The sequence below is a fragment of the Physeter macrocephalus genome, chromosome 11 (assembly GCF_002837175.3).
Source record: "Physeter macrocephalus isolate SW-GA chromosome 11, ASM283717v5, whole genome shotgun sequence".
NCBI classification, from domain to species: domain Eukaryota; kingdom Metazoa; phylum Chordata; class Mammalia; order Artiodactyla; family Physeteridae; genus Physeter; species Physeter macrocephalus.
In genome coordinates, this window is record NC_041224.1 from 131,112,776 (window position 1) to 131,138,470 (window position 25,695).

General features: G+C 36.8%; 1 long non-coding RNA gene across 2 annotated transcripts in view; it reads right to left on the reverse strand.

The window, feature by feature from the left end:
- The window catches only part of LOC102977218 (uncharacterized), a 349,947-nt gene that overhangs the window by 73,675 nt on the left and 250,577 nt on the right, over positions 1-25,695 (reverse strand). For both annotated transcript variants that reach the window (XR_008618769.1, XR_448860.3), the window contains exon 2: positions 21,239-21,432. This is a non-coding gene — a long non-coding RNA (uncharacterized lncRNA). The remainder of the gene's footprint in view (positions 1-21,238; positions 21,433-25,695) is intronic.

Sequence of the window (25,695 nt, forward strand, 5' to 3'; positions counted from 1 at the left end):
ATCAAACTAGGTCTTACAGAAGAATGCATAAGTGATCTGGAAGATAGAATAACAGAAATCGCCCAATCAGAACAGAAAAAAGAAAAAAGAACAAGAAAATGAGAACAGTTTATGGGACCTCTCAGACAACAAGTATACTAACATTCAGAGAGGAAATAGAGACCAAAAAAAAAAAAAAAGAAAAGATCAGTAAAACCATGAGTTGATTTTTTGAAAAGATAAATATAGTTGATATGACTTTAGCCAGGCTAATCAAAAAATCATGAGAACACCCAAATAAACAAAATAAGAAGTGAAAGAGGAGAAACTACAACTAACACTACAGAAATACATAGCACCATAAGAGACTATTCTGAACAGTAATATGCCAACAAACTGGACAACCTAGAAGAAATGGATAAATTTCTAGAAACAGTTTTCCAAGACTGGATCAGGAAGAAATAGAAAACCTGAAAAGAGACTGAATCAGTGATCAAAAACCTCCGAACACAGAAAACCCAAGGACCAGGTGGCTTCACTGGCAAATTTTACTAAACGTTAAAAAAAGAATGAATATCAATCCTTTTCAAACTCTTCCAAAAAATTAAAGAAGAGGGAACATTCCCAAATTCATTCTAAAAGGCCACCATTACCCTGATACCAAGTCAGGTAAGGAAGTACACAAAAGAAAACTATAGACCAACATCCATGATGAATACAAATGCAAAAATCCTCAACAAAATATGATCAAACTGAAGTCAACAATATATAAAAATGAGGGAAGGTGGGAGGGGATAGACAGGAATAGGGGATTAATAGGTACAAATTATTCTGTATAAAATAAGTAAACTACAAGGAAATATTGTACAGCACAGGGAATAAAGCCAATATTATATAATAACTTTAAATGAAATATAATCTACAAAAATACTGAGTCACTATGTCATACTCCTGAAACTAATATAATATTGTAAATTAACAAAGAAATGCTGACTGTGAACCATATTTCAGACCAAATGAACTTAGCAGACACATATAAGATGCCTCATCTAACACCAGCAGAATACACATTTTACTCAAGTGCATATGGAAAATTCTCTAGGATAGATAATATGATAGGACACAAAACAAATCTTAGCAAACTTAAGAAGATTGAAATCATACTAACTATATTTTCTGACCACAGTGGTGTGAAACTAGAAATCAACAATAAGAGGAAAGCTGGACTATCTACAAATATATGTACACCACACAATACAATTCTGAACAACCAATAGGTCAAAGAAGAAATCAAAAGGGAAATAAATAAATATCTTAAAATAAATGAAAATGGCAGAAATAGAGACACAGATGTAGAAAACAAATGTATGTACACCAATGGGAGAAAGTGGGGGGAGAACGGTGGTGGAGTGATGAATTGGGATTGACATGTATACACTAATATGTATAAAATGGATAACTAATAAGAATCTGCTGTATTAAAAATTAATTAACTAAAATTCAAAAAAAAACAAATGAAAATGGAAATAAACACATCAAATCCTATGGCATGCATCAAAAGCAGTTCTGACAGGAATGTTTATAGCAATAAATGCATATATAAGAAATTGGAAAGATCTCAAGTAAACTAACTTTACATTTCAAAGACTTGAAAAAGAACAAATTAAGTTCAAATTTAGCAAAAGGAAGAAAAAAGTAATGATCTGAGCAGAAACAAATGAAATAGAGACCAGAAAAACAATAGATAAGATCAACAAAACTAAGAGCTGTTTTTTAAAGAAACAAAACAAAACAAAATTTATGGATATTTAGCTAGAATAAGAAAAAAGGGAGAAGACTCAAATAAAATAAATGAGACATTACAACTAACACTGCAGAAATACATAGCATCATAAGAGATTACTATGAGCAATCATATGACAACAAATTAGATAATCTAGAAGAAATGGATAAATTTCAAAAACTCACAACTTACCAAGATTGAATCAGGAAAAAAATAGAAAACCTGAGAATACCAAACCTATAAAGAGATTGAATCAGTAATCAAAAACCCCCCAACACAGAAAACCCTGGGACCAGACAACTTCATTGGCAAATTTTAGTAAACATTTAATGAATAATTAATGCCAATCCTTTACAGACTCCTCCAAAAAATAGAAGAGGAGGAAACACTTCCAACTCATTCTACAAGGCCAGCATCACCCTGATACCAAAGCCAGGTAAGGACATAACAGAAAACTACACACCAATAACCTTGATGAATACAGATGCAAAAATTCTCAACAAGATATTAGAAAACCAAATGAAATTCAAGGACATATTCTATACAATGACCAAATGGAATGTATCCTTAGATTGCAATGCTGGCTTAACATATGAAAATCAATAAATGTAATACATCCCATTCATAGAATGAATGATTAAAATCACATGGTCATCTCAATAGATGCAGATAAAGCATGTGACAAAATGCCACATTCTTTCATTATAAAAACCCTCAACAGATTGGGTATAGAAGGTACATTCCTCAACATAATAAAGGCTATATATGACAAACCCACAGTTAACATAATACACAATAGAGAAAAATTGAAAGCTTTTCCTCTAAAATCAGGAATAAGACAAGGATGCCCACTCTCATCATTTCTATTTAACATAGTATTGGAAGTCCTAGCAAGGGAAGTTAGGCAAGGCAAAGAAAAAACATGCATCTAAATCAGAAAGGAAGAAAATTGTCACTATATGCAGATGATATGATTTTGCATATAGAAAATCCAAAGACTCAACCAAGAAACTGTTGGACAAAGAAACTATTTCAATGAAGTTGCAAGATATAAAATCAATATACAGAAATCAGTTGAATTTCTATAAAATAATAATGATATATCTGAAAAAAATAAATAAAAAATCCCATGTATCAAAAGAATTAATATTAAACTGTCCATTCTACCCAAAGCCATCTTAAATTCAATGCAATCCCCATCAAAATACCAAGGACATTCTTCACAGAAATAGAAAAAATAATCATAAAATTCTTATGAAGTTACAAAAGACCCCAAATAGCCAAACCAGTCCTGAGGAAAAAGAACAAAGCTGGAGGTATCACAATTCCTGATTTCAACTATACTACAAACCCATAGCAATAAAAATAGTGTAGTACTGGCATAAAAATAAACACATAGAATAATGGAACAGAATAGAGAGGCCAGAAATAAACCCTGCATATACAGTCAACTAACATTCAACAAGGGAGCCAAGAACACCTGATGTGGAAAGGACAGTTTCATCTCTTCAACAAATGGTATTGGGAAAACTGGATAAACATATGTAGACAAATGAAATTGGACCCCTATATTCCATCCCTCACAAAAACTAATTTGAATGGATCAAAGACTTAAAACATAAGACCCAATACTATAAGTCCTAGAAGAAAATGTAAGAAAGAAGCTCCTCGACATTGATCCTGGCAATGCTTTTCTGGATATGATGCCAAAAGCACAAATAACAAAAGCAAAAATAAACAAATATGACTACATCAAATTTGAAAGCTTTTGCACAGCAAAAGAAACACTTCACAAAATGAAATGTCAACCTACAGAATGGGAAAAATTTTTGCAAACCATGTATCAGATAAGGAGTTAATATTCAAAATACATTATGAACTTACACAACTCAATAAAAAAAAATAACCACAAACAAACCAATTTTAAAATGGGCAGAGGAATTAAGTAGACATTATTCCAAAGAAGACATCCAAATGGCCAACAGGTACATGAAAAGATGTTCAACATCACTAATCATCAGGAAAATGCAAATCAAAACCACAATGAGATATCACCCCATACCTATTAGTATGGCTATCATCAAGAAGACAAGAGATAAGAAGTGTTGGCGAGAATGTGGAGAATAGGTCACCCTTGTACACTGTTGGTGGAAATGTAAATTGGTTTAACTACTATGGAAAACAACATGGAGAGTCTTTAAAATATTAAAAATCAATCTACCATATGATCAAGAAATTCCATTTCTGGGTATATACTCAAAGGAAACGAAAACAGATATATGCACTCACATGTTTATTGCAGCATTATTCACGATAGCCAAGATCCAGAAACATCCTAAGTGCTCATCAATGGATTAATGAATAAAGAAGATATGGTACATTTATACCATGGAATATTATTCAGCCACAAGAGAGAAGGACATCCTTCCATTTGTGACAACATTGATGGATCTTGAGCATTTTATGCTAAGAGAGATAGACACAGAAGGGAAAGAACCATATGACATCACTTATATGTGGAATCTATAAAAGCCATACTCATAAAAACAAAGTAAAATGATTGTTACCATGGGAAAGGGGTGGAAAGATAGGACACATGTTGTTTAAGTGTACAAACGTGCACTGAGTAGTAAAATAAGACCTAGAGGGGCTTCCCTGGTGGCGCAATGGTTAAGAATCCACCTGCCAATGCAGGGGACATGGATTCGAGCCTTGGTCCAGGATCCCACATGCCGTGGAGCAACTAAGTCCGTGTGCCACAAATACTGAGTCTGCACTCTAGAGCCCACGAGCCACAGCTACTGAGCCCACGTGCCACAACTACTGAAGCCCACATGCCTAGAGCCCATGTTCTACAACAAGAGAAGCCACCAGAATGAGAAGCCCGCACACCACAATGAAGAGTAGTCCCCGCTCTCCACAACTAGAGAAAGCCCGTGCACAGCAACGAAGACCCAAAGTAGCCAAAAAAAAAAAAAAAAAAAATTAAACAAAACCTAGAGATCTAATGCAGAGGATAATGGATATAGACAATATTGTACTTAGTCATCAAACCTGCTAAGAGACTAGATCATAATGATTCCAACCGCTAAAATGAAAGGATAATTATATAAAGTTATAGAGGTGTTAATGGTCTCTACAATGGCAATCATATTACAATATATAAATGTGTCAAATAACATGTTGTACACCTTAAATTTACACAATGTTTTATGTCAAATATATTTCAAAAATAAAAAGTCACTTTTGTGTGATTTTTCTTTAAAAAACATTTAGTTCTGAATTTGCATGTGTAAATTTAATTATTTTTAATTTTCAGCAAAGTCTGAATGGGCAAAAATTTTTCACACATTATTGCATCCAACAGATTCTGTAATATAATGTACAGAGTGCATGATTAGAGTACAAATATTTATTTATAATGTTGCATAACTTTTATAGTATAAGTTTATTTATGACCTCAGGGTTTTTTAATTTTTAGTAGAACTACTTCAGGCTAATATTTTACTTTACATACAAGAACTTTGAGGATAGTCTAATATTTAATAATATTTCAGGTCTTTTTTCTCCTATAAGAAAGGACTGAGAATAGAATCACTATATCATGTTGTCCTTCTACATATTGAAATATCTCAGTACTGCACTGGGTAAACACATCATAACTTATGATTCAAACATTAATTAAATTCAGTGATTAACTTTATTAATTTTGGTGGTTATGAATTAATAGGTGGCTGAAAATTAATCACTTCTCTAATTAATTACTGATATAGTTGGTTTAAAGTTCACCACTTTGCTATTTGTTTTCTATTTGTGCCCTCTGTTCGTTTTCACTTGTTTTTCCTCTAGTCTGCCTTTCTCAAGTATTATTTATTACCCATTCTATCTTTTCTATTATTCCACTTTATCTTTTATATTGGCTTTATAGCCTTACTTTAAAAATAATTATTAACTGATTACTCTAGAGATTTCATCATGTATCCTTAATTTATTGTAGTCCAACTTGAGTTAATATTTTACCAATTAACCATTGTTTATAGCCAATATGCAACTGTATATTCCCATTTTTCACCCACTGCCCTTTGTACTATTATTGTCAGATATTTAGCTTCTCCATATGTTTTAAACCTCATAATATATTGTCATCAGTCTCAGCAAGATGGAGAAGCTGCCCATACATATCACCATGGTGCACAACTACCAATTTTTTGAGTTGGGTGTATATCACACCCCTCACCTAAGATCAGATCTTTGTGCAACTAGAGATGTGTAACTCATCACTGCAAATGAACAAAGAGCCCATAGCTTCCTCACCTCTAATCACTGCAACTCCTGGGCCAAGGCATACAGCACCTTTATCAAAGACAAGGTGAAGTGGGAATCAGGGCAATCCATCCAGGAGAGCATCTTCATCTTATAACTGGATGCATTCTTGCCACTCATCTCCAGAGATGTGTACCACAATCACATGGCCAGCCAAATGCTGCCTGGGGGCAGTGGCAAAATCAAAAGCACCAACAACTGTTTCAATAAGAAGCTGTAGTTCATTCTGGCAGAAGTTGGTGCCTGTGAGTTTAGTTACAAGCATGCAGCAGTAGAGACCTCTCCTGTTTATTGTCCTTGTGGCCCACATCACTGAGTTCACAAAGAAACCTGAGTTCACGAGGTCTCCCATGGTTCCCCTGCTTATTACCAAGAATCTGTAGTTAATCATCATCCCCACATAAAGAGCGACATTGAGAAGAACAAGCAGAATCTCATCATGACAGAATCATGATCCGAGACCTGGATATCAAGTGATGGTGATAACAAAATATTGTTATATAAAGGCAGTATTCTTTTAAACATTTAAAAATCAGTCTTTTACATTTCTGTCATACTTTTCAGTACTATTTGTTCATTCCTACAGTTCAGAGTGCTATTTAGGGACCTTTGACTTTCTATAGTATTTTGTAGTGTGAATCTCCTCATGACAAATTGCTTTTAATATTTTTTGTCTGAAAATAACTTGTCAGTGTTTTCGGAAGATATGTTTGCAGGATACAGAATTCTAGTTTTGTTACTTTTTATTTGCTTCTCTTCAGAAATGTCATTTTATTATTTTCTGGTTTCATCTTTATTCAGGGTCAGCCATTATTCTTACTGTTATTCTCTAAATGTATTACAACATGTGTTTTTTCTCTGGATACTTTAAGATTTCCTCTTTTCAGAGGAGCTTCAAGATGGCAGAAGAGCAAGACGTGGAAATCACCTTCCTCCCCACGAATACATCAGAAATACATCTACACGTGGAACAACTCCTACAGAACACCTACTGAACACTGGCAGAAGACCTCAGACCTCCCAAAAGGCAAGAAACTCCCCACGTACCTGGGTAGGGTAAAAGAAAAAAGAAAAAACAGAGACAAAGAAGAAGGACGGGACCTGCACCAGTGGGAGGGAGCTGTGAAGGAGGAAAGGTTTCCACATACTAGGAAGCCCCTTCACTGGCGGAGACTGTGGGTGGTGGAGGGGGGAAGCTTCGGAGCCATGGAGGAGAGTGCAGCAACAGGTGTGTGGAGGGCAAAGCGGAGAGGTTCCCACACGGAGGATCGGTGCCGACCGGCACTCACCAGCCCGAGAGGCTTGTCTGCTCACCCACCGGGGCAGATGGGAGCGCGGGCTCGGGCTTCGGTCGGATCCCAGGGAGAGGACTGGGGTTGGCTGTGTGAACACAGCTTGAAGGGGCTAGTGTGCCACAGCTAGCCAGGAGGGAGTCCGGGAAAAAGTCTGGAGCTGCCGAAGAGGCAAGAGACTTTTTCTTGCCTCTTTATTTCCTGGTGCACGAGGAGAGGGGATTAAGAGCGCTGCTTAAAGGAGCTCCAGAGATGGGCGTGAGCCGTGGCTATCAGCACAGACACCAGAGACGGGCATGAGATGCTAAGGCTGCTGCTGCCGCCACGAAGAAGCCTGTGTGCAAGCACAGGTCACTCTCCACACACCCCCTCCCCGGAGCCTGTGCAGCCCACCACTGCCAGGGTCCCGTGATCCAGGGACAACTTCCCCGGGAGAACACAGGGTGCACCTCAGGCTGTTGCAACTTCACGCCGGCCTCTGCTGTCACAGGCTCACCCTGCATTCTGTACCCCCCCTCCCAGTGGCCTGAGTGAGCCAGAGCCCCCTAATCAGCTGCTACTTTAACCCTGTCCTGTCTGTGCGGGAACAGATGCTCTCAGGCGACCTACACACACAGGCTGGGCCAAATCCAAAGCTGAACCACAGGAGATGTGAGAACAAAGAAGAGAAAGGGGAATCTCTCCCAGCAGCCTCAGGAGCAGCAGATTAAATCTCCACAAACAACTTGATGTACCCTGCATCAGTGGAATACCTGAATAGACAATGAATCATCCCAAAATTGAGGCAGTGGACTCTGGGAGCAATAATATATATTTTTTTTTCCTTTTTCTCTTTTTGTGAGTTTGTATGTATATGCTTCATTGTGTTATATTGTCTGTATAGCTTTGCTTTTACCATTTGTCCTAGGGCTCTGTCTGTCCATTTTTTTGTTTTTTTGTTTTTGTTTTTGTTATTTTTAGTATAGTTTATAGCACTTGTTACCATTGGTGGATTTGATTTTTGGTTTGGTTGCTCTCTTCTTTCTTTCTGTCTTTCTACCTTTCTTTCTTTTTTTATTATTACTTTAAAAAATTTTTAATAGTTATTTTTTAGTTTTTAATTTAATAACTTTATTTTATTTTATTTGTTCTATATTTTTTTCTATTTTTCTCCCTTTTATTTTGAGCTGTGTGGACGACAGGGTCTTGGTGCTCTGGCCAGGTGACAGGCCTGTGCCTCTGAGGTGGGAGAGATGAGTTCAGGATATTGGTCCACCAGACGACTCCCATCTCCACATAATGTCAAACTGCAAAAATCTCCCAGAAATCTCCATCTCAACGCCAAGACCCAGCTCCACTCAATGACCAGCAAGCTACAATGATGGACACACTAGGCCAAACAACTAGCAAGACAGGGACACAACCCCACCCATTAGCATAGAGGCTGTGTAAAATCATAATAAGGTCAAAGACACCACAAAACCCACCACCAGACATGAACCTGCCCACCAGAAAAAAAATATCCAGCCTCATCCACCAGAACACAGGCATGGGTCCCCTCCATCAGGAAGCCTACACAACCCACCTAGTGAACCTTACCCACTGGGGGCAGACATCAAAAACAATGGGAACTACGAACCTGCAGCATGCGAAAAGAAGACCCCAAACACACTAAGATAAACAAAATGCAAAGACATAAAAACACACAGCAGATGAATAAGCAAGGTAAAAACCCACCAGACCTAACAAATGAAGAGGAAATAGGCAGTCTACCTGAAAAATAGTGGAAATTACTGCGGAGCAGAATAAAGAAAAAAGAATGAAAAGAATTGAGGACAGTCTCAGAGACCTCTGGCACAACATTACACGCACCAACATTCAAATTACAGGTGTCCCAGAAGAAGAAGAGAAAAAGAAAGGGACTGAGAAAATATTTGAAGAGATTATAGTTGAAAACTTCCCTAATATGGGAAAGGAAATAGTTAATCAAGTCCAGGAAGCACAAGAGTCCCATACAGGATAAATCCAAGGAGAAATGCCAAGACACATATTAATGAAACTATAAAAAAATAAATACAAAGAAAGAATATTAAAAGCAGCAAGGGAAAAACAACAAATAACATACAAGGGAATCCTCATAAGGTTAACAGCTAATCTTTCAGCAGAAACTCTGAAGCAAGAAGGGAGTAGCAGGACATATTTAAAGTGATGAAAGGTAAAAACCTACAACCAATATAACAGTACCCAGCAAGGATCTCATTCAGGTTCAATGGAGAAATTAAAACCCTTACAGACAAGCCAAATCTAAGAGAGTTCAGCACCAGCAAACCAGTTTTACAACAAATGCTAAAGGAACTTCTCTAGGCAGGAAACAAAGGAGAAGGAAAAGACCTACAATAACAAACCCAAAACAATTAAGGAAATGGTAATAGGAACATACATATTGATAATTACCTTAAATGTCAATGGATTAAATGCTCCAACCAAAAGACACAGACTGGCTGAATGGACACAAAAACAAGACCCATATATATGCTGTCTACAAGAGACCCACTTCAGACCTAGAGACACATACAGACTGAAAGTGAGGGGATGGAAAAAGATATTCCATGCAAGTGGAAATCAGAAGAGGGATGGAGTAGCAATTCTCATATCAGACAAGATAGACTTTAAAATAAAGGCTATTACAAGAGACAAAGAAGGACACTAAATAATGATCAAGAGATCAATCCAAGAAGATAGAACAATTGTAAATATTTATGCACCCAACATAGGAACACCTCAATACATAAGGCACATGCTAACAGCCATAAAAGTGGAAATTGACAGTAACACAATCATAGCAGGGCACTTTAACACCTCACTTTCACCAATGGACAGATCATCCGAAATGAAAATAAATAAGGAAACAGAAGCTTTAGATGATACATTAAACAAGATGGACTTAATTGATATTTATAGGACTTTCCATCCAAAAACAACAGCATACACTTTCGTCACAAGTGCTCATGGATCATTCTCCAGCATAGATCATATCTTTGGTCACAAATCAAGCCTTTGTAAATTAAGGAAATAGAAATTGTATCAAGTATCTTTTCAGAACACAACAGTATGAGACTAGATATCAATTACAGGAAAAAGTCTGTAAAAAATACAAACACATGGAGGCTAAACAATACACTACTTGATAACTAAGAGATCACTGAAGAAATCAAAAAGGATATCAAAAAAACTAGAGACAAATGACAATGAAAACATGATAACCCAAAACCTATGGGATGCAGCAAAAGAAGTTCTAAGAGGGAAGTTTATGGCAATACAATCCAACCTCAAGAAACAAGAAACAACTCAAATATGCAACCTAACCTTATACCTAAAGCAAGATAATGAAGAACAAAAAAACCCCGAAGTTATCAGAAGGAAAGAAATCATAAAGATCAGATCAGAAATAATGAAAAAGAAATGAAGGAAACAATAGCAAAGATTAATGAAACTAAAACCTGGTTCTTTGAGAAGATAAACAAAATTGATAAACCATTAGCCAGACTCATCAAGAAAAAAAGGGAGAACACTCAAATCAATACAATTAGAAATGAAAAAGGAGAAGTAACAACTGACAATGCAGAAATACAAAGGATCATGAGACATTACTACAAGAAACTATATGTCAATAAAATGGACAACCTAGAAGAAATGGACAAATTCATAGAAAAGCACAAGCTTCTGAGACTGAACAAGGAAGAAATAGAAAATATAAACACACCAAACACAAGCACTGAAATTGAGACTGTGATTAAAAAACTTCCAACGAACAATAGCCCAGGACCAGATGGCTTCACAAGTGAATTCTATCAAATTTTTAGAGAAGAGCTAACACCTATCCTTCTCAAACTCTTCCCAAAGATAGCAGAGGGAGGAGCACTCCCAAATCATATACCATGAACAAGTGTTGTTTATCCCAGGAATGCAAGGATTCTTCAATATATGCAAATCAATCAATGTGATACACCATATTAACAAATTGAAGGAGAAAAACCATATGATCGTCTCAATAGATGCAGAAAAAGCTTTCAATGAAATTCCACACCCATTTATGATAAAAACGCTCCAGAAAGTAAGCATAGAGGGAAATTACCTCAACATAATAAAGGCCATAGATGACAAACCCACAGCCAACATCATCCTCAATGGTGAAAAACTGAAACCATTTCCACTAAGATCAGGAACAAGACAATGTTGCCCACTCTCACCACTATTATTCAACATAGTTTTGGAAGTTTTAGCCACAGCAATGCAAGAAGTAAAAGAAATAAAATGAATTCAAATCAAAAAAGAGAAGTACAGCGGTTACTGTTTGCAGATGACATGATACTATACATAGAGAACCCTAAAGACTGTATCAGAAAACTACTAGAGCTAATCAATGAATTTGGTAAAGTAGCAGGATACAAAATTAATGCACAGAAATGTCTTGCATTCCTATACACTAATGATGAAAGATCTGAAAGAGAAATTAAGGAAACATTCTCATTTACCACTGCAACAAAAAGAATAAAATACCTAGGAATAAACCTACCTAAGGAGACAAAGACCTATAGGCAGAAAACTATAAGACACTGATGAAAGAAATTAAAGATGGTACATACAGATGGAGAGATATACCATGTTCTTGGATTGGAAGAATCAACATTGTGAAAATAACTCTACTACCCTAAGCAATCTACAGATTCAATGCAATCTCTATCAAACTACCAATGGCATTTTTCACAGAACTAGAAAAAAATTTTCACAATTTGTACAGAAACACAAAAGACCCCAAATAGCCAAAGCAATGTTGAGGAAAAAAAATGGAGCTGGAGGAATCAGGCTCCTGGACTTCAGACTATACTACAAAGCTACAGTAATCAAGACAATATGGTACTGGCAAGAAAACTGAAATATAGAGCAATGGAACAGGATAGAAAGCCCAGAGATAAACCCATGCACATATCGTCACCTTATTTTTGATAAACCAGTCAAGAATACACAATGGAGAAAAGAGAGCCTCTTCAATAAATGGTGCTGGGAAAATTGGACAGCTACATGTAAAAGTATGAAATTAGAACACTCCCTAACTCCATACACAAAAATAAACTCAAAATGGATCAAAGACCTAAATGTAAGGCCAGACACTTTAAAACTCTTAGAGGAAAATATAGGCAGAACACTCTATGCCATAAATCACAGCAAGATCCTTTTTGACCCACCTCCTAGAGAAATGGAAATAAAAACAAAAACAAATGGTTCCTACTGAAACTTAAAAGCTTCTGCACAGCAAAGGAAACCATAAACAAGATGAAAAGACAACCCTCAGAATGGGAGAAAATATTTGCAAATGAAGCAACTGACAAAGGATTAATATCCAAAATTTACAAGCAGCTCACGCAGTTCAATATCAAAAAACAAACAACCCAATCCAAAAATGGGCAGAAGACCTCAACAGACATTTCTTCAAAGAAGAAATACAGATTCCCAACGAAGACATGAAAGAATGCTCAACATCACTAATCATTAGAGAAATGCAAATCAATACTACAATGAGGTATCACCTCATACCGGTCAGAATGGCCATTATCAAAAACTCTACAAACAATAAATGCTGGAGAAGGTGTGGCAAAAAGGGAAACCTCTTGCACTGTTGGTGGGAATCTACATTGATACAGCCACTATGGAGAATAGTATGGAGGTTCCTTAAAAAACTAAAAATAGAACTACCATATGACCCAACAATCCCACCACTGGGCATATACCCTGAGAAAACCATAATTCAAAAAGAGTCATGTACCACAATGTGCATTGCAGCTCTATTTACAATAGCCACGACATGGAAGTAACCTAAGTGTCCATCAACAGATGAATGGATAAAGAAGATGTAGCACATATATACTATGGAATATTACTCAGCCATAAAAAGAAACGAAATTGAGTTATTTGTAGTCTGGTGGATGGACCTAGAGTCTGTCATACAGAGTGAAGTAAATCAGAAAGGAAAAAACAAATACCGTATGCTAACACATACATATGGAATCTAACAACAACAACAAAATGTTCTGAAGAACCTAGGTGCAGGACAGGAATAAAGATGCAGATGTAGAGAATGGACTTGAGGTCACAGGGAGGGGGAAGGGTAAGCTGGGACAAAGTGAGAGAGTGGCATGGACTTATATATACTTCCAAATGTAAAATAGATAGCTAGTGGGAAGCAGCCACATAGCACAGGGAGATCAGCTCGGTGCTTTTTGACCATCTGGAGGGGTGGGATAGAGACGCTGGGAGCGAGATGCAAGAGGGAGGAGATATTGGGATATATGTATATGTATAGCTGATTCACTTTGTTATGAAGCAGAAACTAACACACCATTGTAAATCAATTATACTCCAATAAAGATGTTAAAAAAAAACCATTGAATAAAATAAACCTGCCTGGCCTTTACAGTTAAAAATATAAATCTACTTTAGGGATAAAAGAGACACTGAGGATGCATGGGATGTTTTATCATATTTTGACATAAAATATTATGTCAATATGAAATATTAAGATGTCTATTACTGAAAAATAAATTTTCAATTTAATTACATTCCAATCAAAATCCCACTGCAGCTCCAGTTAAAGATGGTGGTGGAGGAAAATCCTGAACCCCGCTCCTGCCGCAGACACACCCAATTTATAGCTACATATGGAACAATTTCCTTTGAAGGAAACCCAATGTTATTTGAGTGACTCATACACATCAAGTGAATGTGGGGAAGAAAATCCATATTGAAGTACGTAGACAATGGTCAGATCCCACTTCACCATAAATCCTAACTCCAGCACAGGAACCCACAGTTTGGAGGAAACTCAAAACCCCAAGCTTCTCCTTGAGCTACCCAACTTTTAAGACCTGCATGTGAGACACAAGCCCCCAAAACATCTAGCTTTGAAAGCCAATGGGACATGTGTTCAGGAGACCAACAAAGCTATAGCAAACTGAGAAACATTTCTTAAAGGGCTCGTGCACATAAACCCACACACCCCAGAGCCCAGCACAGCATCAACCAACTGCAAAGAGCCCAGACTTTCCATGAAAGTTTCTTATTTGCTTATTTTAAAGCAATGACCTTTAAAGGGTCAGGCATATAATTTAACACACATCTATGGGTCTCCTGAAATACTCTCCAGGGATGGAGGCTGGTGGCTGCCATCTTTGTGCCCTCCCTCTGCCTTGCTCCAGCTCACCAGTATCTCCCAGAAGGGAGTTTCTATCCTCATCTAGCACCCAAGTTTTTGTGGTTGCCACCCAGAGGATGTCCCTTGACCACCTGGCTCTGGTGGCCAGCAGGGCTTGCATCCCTGTGTCCCATGGAACAGTCCTTGGCCAGTTACCACTCCCAGGGCACAGCACAGGCAATAGACTAAAGCACATCCTCAGTCTTTCTGTGAAAGAGGCCCATGTGCTTGTTCTGGAGCCTGAGGGACCAGCTTCTGGTCTGGTGCACATGTAGAATCCTACTGAGATGCTCTCTAGGGACTCCAGAGATGGAGGTCAGTAAATGGTATCTATGCATTCTCCCTCTGCCTCACTGGAAGTCACTAGTATCTCTTGGAAAAGAGCTTATACCCCTGTCTGGCACCTGATTTTTGCAGCTGCCACCCAAGGGACACCTCTAGCTCACCTGGCTCTGGTGGCTAGTGGGACTTACACTTATGGGTCCCGGGGGACTGTAATCAATGGAGACATTCTTAACCAGCTACCATTCCTAGGGCACACCAAGAAGCAACAGAATGAGGTGCCTAGTCTTTCTGTAAAAGAGGCCTATTAGTTCATCTTCATAGCTATGACCTGAGAGGCAGGCTTCTAATTAAACACACTTCTTAAGGCCACCTGTAATATTCTCCAGAGACCTCAGAGGGTGGGTGCTAACTTTGTACTTTCCCACCGCCTCCTTCCAGGGTATCACCCAGATGGGATTTTGTATCTGCTGCCCCAGTCCTTGTGGCTGCCACCCAGGGATGGCAGTTGATCACCTGTCTTTGATAGCCAAGGGGACTTACCCTTGTGGTCCCATAGGACTGTATGTGTGTGTGTGTGTGTGTATTTTTTTTTTTTTCAAAGCTACTGCCTGAGTGTCTGTCTTTCAATCAGCCTGAATCTAGATCCTGACTGAGATCCTCTCCTTTGGGACACTGACAAGTCTTGGCACATGGTCAACCACTAGGATCCACTAAAAGTAGGCTGCCTGTATAATCACAAAGGTTTGAGAGACAAACAAGAGCTAGGGCAAGGATTAATGATAAGGTTCATCTCTTACACAAGTCTACGTTTTCAAGAATGGGAGACGTAGCTTGTTTTATTTAAAGCATAGAAACCAACACAGAGAGTCAAGGAAAATGAAGTAACAGAGAAATATGTTCCAAACAACAGAACAAGAAAAAACCTTAAAAACATATCTTAACAAAATAGAGATAAGTGATTTATTTGATAAAGTATTCAATACATATCAGATATATACAAAGGATCATAAAAGGCTACTATGAATAAATATACAACAACAATTTGGACAACCTAGAAGAAATGGATAAATTTCCAGGAAAATACAACCTACCAAGACTAAATCATGAAGAAATAAAATATGGACAGAACTATTACTAGTTAAGAGACTGAATCAGTAATCAAAAATTTGCCAACAAAAAAAAGTCCAGAACCAGATGGCTTCACTGATGAATTCTATCAAACACTTAAAGAAGAATGAATACCAATCCTTCTGAAATTCTTCCAAAAATTTGAAGAGGAGGGAGTACTTTCAAACTCACTTTATGAGGCTAGCATTACCCTGATACCCAAAACCAGACAAGGACCACCACAAGAAAAGAAAATTACAGCCAATATCCCTGATGGACATAGATGAAAAAATCCCTAGCAAAATGGTAACAAAAAACATTCAAGAATACATTAAAAGGATCATACACCACGATGAAGTGGTATTTATTCCCGGGATATAAGGATGGTTCAGTATCTGCAAATCAATCAATGGGATACACCGTGTTAACAAAATGAAGGATAAAAGGATTAATGATAAGGTTCATCTCTTACACAAGTCTAGGATCATCTAATAGATGCAGGAAAATATCTGACAAAATTTAACATCAATTTATGATTAACAACTCTCAACAAAGTGTGTATATAAGGAACATACCTCAAAATAGTAAAAGCCATATATGAAAAGCTCACAGCTGACATGATACTCATGGTGTAAAGTTGAAAGTTTTTCCTCTAAAAATCAGGAGCAAGACAAGGATGCTTACTCTTGCCTTGTTGAATATTTATTTAACATTGTACTGGAAGTCCCAGCCAGAGCAGTTAGGCAAGGAAAAGAAATAAAAGGCATCCAAATGAGAGAAGAAGTAGTACAAGAGTAGCCATTTGCAGATGACATGATATTACACTGAAAAACTCTAAATACCCCACCAAAAACTTGTAGAAGCAATAAACAAAATCAGTAAAGTTGCAGAATACAAAATCTATATACAAAAATCATTCACATTTCTATATACTCATAATAAACTATCAGAAAAAGAAATTAAGAAAACAATCCCATTTTTATTTGCATCAAAAAGAATAAAATACCTAGGAATAAATTTAACCAATGAGGTGAAATACCTGTACAGTGAAAACTTTAAGATATCAATGAAAGAAATTGAAGAAGATACAAATAAGTGAAAAGATATTCCATGATCATTTTCTGGATTAATATTGTTAAAATGTCCATCCTACCCAAAGCAATGTATAGATTCAATGCAATCACTATCAAAATTCCAATGGCATTTTTCACAGAAAGAGAACAAACAATCCTAAAATTAGTTAGAACCACAAACGACCCTTAATAGCCAAAGTAATCTTGAGAGAGAACAAAGCTGGAGGCATCACATTCCCCGATTTCAAACTATATTACAAAGCCGTAGTAATCAAAACAATATGGTATTATTGGCATAAAAACAGACACATAGATCAATAGAATAGAACAGAGCCCATAAATAAACCCACACATATATGGTCAATTAATTTATGACAAAGAAGCCAAGAAAATACAAGAGAAGTCTGTTCAATAACTGTTGCTGGGAAAAATGGACAGTCACATGCAAAAGAATGAAACTAGACCTGTCTCTTACACCGTATACAAAGTAACTCAAAATAGATCACAGACTTCAATATAAAACCTGTAATCATAAAACTCCTAGAAGAAAACATAGGTTGTAACCAGTGTAACCTGGATATTGGTTTTGATGATGATTTTTTTGGACTAGACACCAAAAGCAAAGGTAACAAAATAAAAAATAAACAAGTGACACTACTTCAAACTAAAAAGCTGAACTGCATAGGAAACCATCTATAAAATAAAAAGGCAACCTACCAGATCAGAAAAATTATTTGCAAATCATATATCTGATAAAGGGTTAATATCAAAATATATAAAGAACTAATTCAACTCAACAGCAATAAATAAATTAATAAATAAACAATTCAATTAAAATTGGGCAGAGGATCTGAATAGGCATTTTGCAAAGAAGACATACAGAAGACCAACAGGTATAAGAATAGGCACTCAATCATCACTAATCATCAGGGAAATGCAAATCAAAACTAGAAAGAAATATCACCTCACACCTGTTAGAATGGGGTATAATCAAAGATAAGAAATAACAAGTGTTGATGAGGATGTAGAGAAAAGAAAATACTTTTGCACTGTTGGTGGGAATATAAACTGCTATAGCCACTATGGAAAACAGTATGGAGTTTTCTCAAAAAAATTAAGAACAGAACTACCATATGATCTAGCAATTACACTTCTGGGTATTTATCTGAAGAAGTCGAAATCAATAACTTGAAAATATATCTGCACCCCCATATTCATTGCAGCATTGTTTACACTAGCCAGGATTGGAAATAACCTAAGTGTCCATTGATGGATCAATGGATAAATAATATGTGATGCATACACACAATGGAACATTATTCAGCCATAAATAAGATGGAAATCTTGCCATTTGGGACAACATGGATTTACCTTGAGGGCACTATGCTAAGTAAATAAGTCAGATAGAGAAAGACAAATACTGGATGATCTCACTTATAGGTGGAATTTTTTAAATGTTCATAGATACAGAGAACAGATTGGTAGCTGGCGGAGGGAGGGTAAGAGGTGAGGAAAATGAATGAAAGGTATCAAAAGATACAAATTTCCAGTTATAAAGCAAATAAGTCATGGGGATATAATGTACAGCATGGTGACTATAGTTAATAAAACTGTATTGTATATTTACTATACATTTGAAAGTTGTTAAATAGTAGATCTTAAAAGTTCTCATCATGTAGTAACCTTGTATATCAATGGATGTTAACTAGATTTATTGTGGTGATCATTCCATAATATATACAAATATCAGATCATTATGTTTTATACTTAAAACTAATATAATGTTATATGTCAGTTATACCTCAATAAAAAATATCCCACTGCAACTTTTTTGGATAGCTTTCCTAATTGACTTTAATGTTTATCTGAAATAATGAAACATTCCTTGACACAAAAAATATGAAGAAATAATAAAGGAAACATTCCTAGAATATTAAATATCACAAACTAGATAATGTTAACTACACTCCCACTAAAAAAAAGTAGAAAACCTGTACAAACACATACACACACACTTGATATAAGGCAGCTATCAAGGTAATGAATATCTGCCAAACCAAATTCAGAAGAAGGAAACTCAGAGAGATGAGGCTTGCTCATGGAGCAGCTATTTTTCAGGGGACTACTGCAGATTCTGGAAAAGGTCACTTCGCCGAGAAATTGTGCCTTGATGATAATGTAATGTCAGTGTTAGACTTCATGACAAGTGTCATGTTACTAGAGGAACGGAAGTTGCAGTTCAGACCTGCTAACAAGCCAAGTCCTGATAAATCCTTCATGCTTTAGGGACCACATCCAAGGAGTAAGTGTGCCCAGGGCATAGTCTCATTCTCAAGGGGACTGAAGTTAAGGTTCAAATACTGTTAGTTCCTTAGAATTGTTTACAAGTAATCCAAGATTGCTAGTGTCCTAGTGTTCTGCCAGAAGCATATGCAAATCCTCTCTGAATGAATATAATATTATCCTAGGCATCATATAATTAAAAAATTATAAGCAGCAAATATCACCCAATAAAAAATATCAGGACAATGAGGAAATAAAAGAACATAAATACAACAAATTGAAAAATACACAATAGAAATAGATGCACAGAGGAACTAGATAATAGAATTATCAGGCTTTAAAATAACTGTTAAATAAGTTAAAGAATATAAAAGACAAAATCTAGAACTTTAATATAAAAGTAGAATATATAAATGAATAGAAAAAAATAAAATAACCTAATTAAGATCTCTGAAGATGGGTTTAATAGCATATTAGGCAATGCTAATCAGTGAATTGCTAACCAGAATATAGGTCAGAAAAAAATATACAGAAGGAAATACAGTGTTTTAAAAAGAATGGAAATTTTAAAAACTAATGTAAGAAAGGTGACACAGTGAGAAGACTAATTTACATGTAATTGGTTTCCCAGAAAAGAGCAGAGAAAGAATCCTTTGACCTTGCCACTCATTGTGGTAATTTTGTCCATCTAGCTTCTGATGATTAGTAATCTCTCCTACCTGCCAGTTGCCATCAGTGAGCCCATATCTGCAATGTCATCTCCTATCATGAGTCTTTGCATACAAAAGAGACCTACCACTGAATTTTTTAGTGACCCTAACCATCTTCTCACTAACGCACTCATTTTTGCATTAGTAAATATTGTATCCGCTGGGCTGTTCATCGAACATAATCATTTGATAGAGTTTTTTGCCTTACACTGTATATTCAGTCCAGCATTCCTACTTATCCAAGTATTTTAATCCCTTCCTTCACTATCTGTCATGGCAATTCTGGCAATTCTACCACACTAAATGTTAGTGATTGCTTTTTCCATGCTTCTAGAAGTCATCTTAGTAGCATGTTTGTAACATCTTCTGGGGTCCTTGTCAAGGTGTTGAATCCTGGGTCCTATGAGAGTACTCCCAAATGAATAATCTCTCCCTTATCTAATTTTGTGTTTCAGCGCCTTGATCAAGAATTCTCAGAAATCGAGTACCATGCTTAATCTCTCCGCTCCTGCCAGAACACACAGGCTAAGTCTTGCTGTACACTCTTTTGAGCATAGGCCCTTTCTTCTTTTATCAGACCCAGGTGTCCCCAACTGAGTTATGACTTAACCCTAGTTACTCTCCTAGTAGAGCAGAGTGGCAGTGCAGGCAGATCCTGAGTGGACATGCCTCTGAATTTTCTACTTGTGAAGGCTCAGAAAGTTTGAGGCAATCCAAGGATTCACGATTTGGGGCTTCCTATTCTTTTCCAGTCAGGCTCCCAACCTTGACATAGAAGACTTGTCTTGGCTGTGAATTTAACATTTAGATCATGGCTACTTTTACAATTAAGTCCTGAGCCTCATCCTCAGCTTTCTATGCTCTCCAAACTGCAGGAGATGAGAGCTCTTGGTATGCAACAAAGGAGTCCTCTTTGCTTTCTCAACTTAGCTTATAATTGATGAATTACTCCCAGCTTCCTAGAAAAATAAATTTTTCTAAATATCAACGGAGTTGAACAGTTACTTCCCAATTTCATTGCCCTTATAGTTAAATTTTTCTCCATATTTCTCAGAGGTCCGATCTACGTTGTCAGCAAAAGCATTCCCTTATACAAGAATATCATTGCAGTCTAATACCTGTGGAAGTCTAACAGTTGGACACCTACCTTGTAGATGTATCTGGTCTTCACTTACCTCCTACACCAAGGATGGCAGTCCTCACAGTTAGCTGGGTGGCAAATGATGCAGCTCCAAAATTCCATCCTCATGGCTAATTTCTTGGGCCATGCCTTCCATCAACTGCTACACGTTGGGTTCTCTGGAAGCAGATACGGAGTCGGAGATGACCATGTTGCAGATTTGTTGAGGAGTACTCCTGGGATCAGCAGCTACAGAAGAAAGAGAAAAAGGCAAAACTGGTCAGAAAGAAATGTTGAGATCTAATGCTGTCTCTGTGCAAGTTTTAGCCTACTCTTAGGGGAGTTCTGAAGATGAGATGATCCTTTGAAATTTTTCCAAATTGGGATAAGGAAACCAGGCTTTTATATCCCTGCATGGATCAGTTATTTGGTGTAGGAAACTCCAGAAAGGTCTCTGAAAGGTGCTGTCAGGTAAAAGCTGTCTGCCTATAGCCTTCTCAGTAGATGTGGTATTTTCCTCATTTCTGAGGAAAATTTGAGTGGCACATTACAGCATCTACCACAATGGAAGATTTTAACATATATATCTCAAAGACGGATGAAACCAGCAAAAACCAAAATCAGTAGTACATAAGTGACTGGAACAACATGATTAACACTATTGACATTTTTTTATAGTATAGTTGATTTACAAAGTTGTGTTAGTTTCAAGTGTACAGCAAAGTGATTCAGTTATTACAGTTTCCTGTGCTATACAGTAGGTCCTTGTTATTTTATGTATAGTAGTAACACTATTGACCTTTAATTGGTATTAGTAGATCACTGCACCTAACGACTGCAGAACATTTTTTTCAAGGGCTTTCAGAACATTTACCCATATTGATTTAACTCTATCATTTAAATAATTGCACACAACGAAGCACATTTCTACAAAGTTCAAAGGACCAAACTTATAGAATATGTTCTTTGACCACAGTGGAATAAGCTAGAAACTAAGAACAAAACTATACCCACAAAAAATAATCCCCATATGTTAGGCTATTAAGCATATACATCTAAATAACTCAAGTGTCAAAGAATGGGTTAGATAAAAAGTGGAAATTAATCATATTTTGAGCAGAATATAGTGAAAATATGACATTTCCCAGCGAGAAGGATGCAGCTAAAACCATTCTTGTTGGTAAATGTTCAGTGTTAAATGTAAATATCAGAAAAGAAGTCTGATAAAACTTTTCAAGAAGTCTGATAAAACCCATCTCAAGAAGTTAGAAAAAGAAGAGCAGATGGAGATGATAACACTGTGGTTGTATTAAAAGTAGCTTTTTAGATATATGTACTGAAATATTTGTAAATAAAGTAATATGATTCCTTTGATTTGCTTTAAATTAACTCTAAGGGGGTGGAGAGAGTAGTTTTGATGGGCGTATGTGTAGGGAGATATAGATGATACAAGATGGGTCATATTTAAGTTGGATGATGGGCATATGGGTTTTTATACTGTTCTGTACTCTATGTTTAAAATTTTTCATAATGTAAAGGTTTAAAAATAGTACAAATTTAGTGCTTAAATTCCAAATTAAAAAAAAATACATGAATAGAAAAATTGGAAAAGGGCATGAATGTGCAGTTAAATTACAAGGCAGAGTAATAGGTAATAAAATCAGATTTCAGGTGAAGTATTTTTAAACCAGTCAGGTTTAAAAGCCTTTTGTCAGAAACTAGCCATAATTTAATTTTACTGGAATGAACAAGGACTTTAATAAGTAGTTGATGGTACACTGCATTTTTGCTTTGAATATACATGCTCATGGCCCTTAAAAGTGATAATGTCAGTGCTTTTTATGGAGATGACATTCTGAAGTTGATCATAATGCTCCTGCTTCTGAGCTTGTGGTGAAGACCCATGGGGCCTATTTGACTCAGGTGCATGCAGATTTGAAACAAGGTAGACCAACTATGACAGCAGTGCATGTCTAACTTCTTTTAATGCTATACTAGAGTTCCTATCCAGAACAATACATGGGAACAGTTTAAGAAAGTTCCAAGGAAGAACTAAATATATTATTATTCACAAATGACATGTTTGTGTTCATAGAAAATCAAAAATATCTACAACTTACTATTACTTAACAAGGTCCATAGACACAAGATCAACATGTAAAAATCAACTGTATTTAAATATTAAAAACTTGAAGATTAGAAAAGAAATATAAAATTCATTCATACCTTTTATGATATATCAAAAAACATTAAGTGCTCTGGTAAAATCTAATAAAAGATTTTTAAATCCTCTTCATAGAAACTATGAAATATTGAAAGAAATCAAAGGGCAAAATAAATGGAAGAAATGACATTCAAGAATTTGAAGATTTGGTATCATAAAATGGAAAATTCCTCCCAAAATTGTTCTTCAGATTCAGTACAATACAATCCCAATCTAGAGCTCAGCAAGTATTTTGGGGGGGAGGGGGAAGTTCCAGGGAGGGATACTGATAAACTGATGTGCCAAAAATATCAAAGACAAAAGACAGTCTTGAGGAGGAATAACATAGAGGACGTATACCAGATATAAAGGTTTATGTTAGCCTACAATAATTAAGACAGAATTCTGTTGATGCAAAGGAAAACAAATAGCCAATGGAAGCCATGGAAATTTCAGAAACAGTACCATACATGTATGACCATTTAACTTATGACAGAGATGGTACTGATATTATATTTCAAAAAGTATTAATGTGAAAAAACCTGTATCCTTCCTGCACCTTCCACCCTCACACACATACACATCAATTCCAGATAGACTGCAAATGGAAATGTGAAGAACAAAGCATCTGGAAAATATAATAGGAGAAGATCTTCCTTAGCTTGGTGTAGTAGGCTGAGTTAATGGCCTCCTAATCTCTGAATCCTGTAAATGTCATCTTATTTGGAAAAAGCAACTTTTCAGGTGTGATTAAAAATCTTTAGATGGCGAAATTATCCAGGATAACTGAAATACAATCACGTGTATCCTTCTAAAAGGAAGGCAGAGGGAGATGTGATCATACAGAAGAGGCGAAGGTAATGTAAAGAAGCAGAGGTTGCAGTCATGTAGCCACAAACCAAAGATTGTCAGCAGCCACCAAAAGCTGGAAGAGGCATAAAAGGGATTTTCTCATAATGCCTCCAGAGGGATCACAGCCCTACCAACACCTTGATTTCAGCCCAGTGATACTAATTTTGGACTTCTGGTTCCACAACTATGAGAGGATAAATTGTTCTTTTAAGCCACCAAGTTGTTGGCAATTTGTTACAACAGCTACAGGAAATAAATACGCATAGGACAGACAAAGATTACCCAAACTGGTCATGAAAAAAAGTACTAATCAGGGGCTTCCCTGGTGGCGCAGTGGTTGAGAATCTGCCTGCCAATGCAGGGGACACGGGTTCAAGCCCTGGTCTGGGAAGATCCCACATGCTGCGGAGCAACTAGGCCCGTGAGCCACAACTACTGAGCCTGCACATCTGGAGCTTGTGCTCTGCAGCAAGAGAGGCCACGACAGTGAAAGGCCCGTGCACCGCGATGAACAGTGGCCCCTGCTCGTCGCAACTAGAGAAAGTCCTCACACAGAAACGAAGACCCAACACAGCCAAAAATAAATAAATAAATTAATTTTTTTTAAAAAAGTACTAATCATAAAGGAAAATTTGATAAATTAGACTTTGTTAAAATTAAGAATGTATATTCATCAAAAGACATTAAGAAAATGCAAAAGAAGGCTAGGAATTAAAGAAGATATTTATAACATGTAGAAAGATTTGTGTCCAGGAAAAAATATATAAATCACGAAGATATAAAAACAGGCAACCTGGGGCTTCCCTGGTGGCGCAGTGGTTGCGCGTCCGCCTGCCGATGCAGGGGAACCGGGTTCGCGCCCTGGTCTGGGAGGATCCCACGTGCCGCGGAGCGGCTGCGCCCGTGAGCCATGGCCGCTGGGCCTGCGCGTCCGGAGCCTGTGCCCCGCAACGGGAGAGGCCACAGCAGAGGGAGGCCCACATACCACAAAAAAAAAAAAAAAAAAAAAACAGGCAACCTAATAGAACATGGACAAAAAGACTTGGAGAGGAACTCCGTAAAATAGCATATCTAAGTAGTCAATAAATAAAAAGTTAGCAACTCTACTAGTCATCAGGAAGTGCAAAGTAAACCATAATGATCTACCATTACAGCCCCTCCAGAATGGCTATCATTAAAGGGATTGATGATATCAAGTTTTGAGGTGGTTGTGAACAATGGAAATGCTGCAACTGGGAATATAATTTGGGTAACTACTTTGGCTATGTGTTTGGCAGTACCTACTGAAGCTGAACATACACACATCTCATGACCCTAAAACCCCATCCCATCCTTGGATATGTACACAAAAGAAGGGTGTGGGATATGCATATGTGCATGTGTGTGCCAAAGACAAGCACAAAATCATTTAGTAATAGTCTGTAATAACCCCAAACATGAAACAAGACATACATCCA